Below are 1648 nucleotides of genomic sequence, written 5' to 3'. Positions count from 1 at the left end.
GGAAATCTAATCTAAAATGTCCTAAATTAATCTAGTCCCATTTGCCAGCACCTGGCCCATATCCCTCCAAACCCTTCCTATTCATATACCCATCCAGATGCCTCTTAAATGTTGTAATTGTACCAGCCTCCACCACTTCCTCTGGCAGCTCATTCCATACACACACACCCCTCTGCATGAAAAAGTTGACCCTTAGGTCCCTTTTAAATCTTTCCCCTCTCACCCTAAACCTGTGCCCTCTAGTTCTGGACTCCCTGACCCTGGGGAATTGACTTTGTCTAATTACCCTCTCCACGCCCCTCATGATTTTATAAACCTCTATAAGGTCACCCCTCAGCCTCTGACCCTCCAGGGAAAACAGCCCCAGCCTGTTCAGCCTCTCCCTGTAGCTCAAATCCTTCAACCCTGGCAACATCCTTGTAAATCCTTTCTGAACCCTTTGAAGTCTCACAACATCTTGAAATGCAAGTCTTATTCTTGTCCTTCATTGCAATCAGGTTTAGATGTTTGTCCTCTGGCCAATTAAGAATTTGGGATCGAGAGACTCGAACAGGCCATTCGGCCCCTTTAATATCATTCCGGCTCTCAATGACTTCATGATTGATTTGTTATCGAACTTCACGACCAATCTGTTCTCTAACTCCAAGCCTTATGGCCTATGGATAACAATATCTATCAGTCTTGGTTTTAAATTAACAATCGATTAAGTATCAGTTATTATTTGCAGGGAACAGGTCCAAACCTCTACCACTCTCTGAGCATTGAAGTGTTTCCTAATCTCACTCCTAAAAAGGCTGACAAAATATTCTCTATCTCTAACTCCGAGACTCCCCAACTCCAAATCGGAATGGTGAGTGGAGGGGATCTTGCAGAGAGTGGTGTTCCCATGTATCTGCTGTCCCTTGTCCTTCTTGATGGAAGTGGCCGTAGATTCGGAAGGTGCTGTCGGAGGATCTTTAGTGAGTTGCTGCAGTGCGTCTTGTAGATGGTACACACTGCTGCTACTGAGCGTCAGGGGGTGGAGGGAGGGGATGTGGTGCCAATCAAGCGGGGGGCTTCTTTATCCTGGATGGTGACGAGCACCTTGAGTGTTGGAGCTGCCCCCATCCAGGGGCATGTGGGGAGTATTGCATCGCACTCCTGACTTGTGCCTTGCAGGTGGTGGGACAGGCTTTGGGAAGTTTGGCGCACAATATTCCATGCATCTGACCTGCTTTTGTAGCCACAATGGTAACCCCCCAGGATATTGATAGTGAGGGATTCAGTGATGGTAACACTATATCCACCGACGCTCAGTAGCAGCAGTGTGTACCATCTACAAGATGCACTGCAGCAACTCACCCAGGCTATTAGACAGCACTGTCCAAACCCACGACCACTTCCATCTAGAAGGACACGAGCAGCAGATACAGAGAACACCACCTCCTTGCAAGTTCCCCTCCACTCACCATCCCGACTTGGAAATATATCGCCGTTCCGTCAGTGTCGCTGGGTCAAAATCCTGCAACATTTTTTCCCCCTTTATTCATTCACTGGATGAGGGTGTCACTGGCTAGCTCTGGTACCCATCCCACCCCTAATTGCCCAGAGACTGGTTAAGAGTCAACCCTATTGCTGTGGGTATGGAGTCACATGTAGGCCAGACCAG

The sequence above is a fragment of the Chiloscyllium plagiosum genome, chromosome 41 (assembly GCF_004010195.1).
Source record: "Chiloscyllium plagiosum isolate BGI_BamShark_2017 chromosome 41, ASM401019v2, whole genome shotgun sequence".
NCBI classification, from domain to species: domain Eukaryota; kingdom Metazoa; phylum Chordata; class Chondrichthyes; order Orectolobiformes; family Hemiscylliidae; genus Chiloscyllium; species Chiloscyllium plagiosum.
The sequence above is the reverse complement of the archived record's forward strand: the minus strand, read 5'-3'. Positions refer to the sequence as shown.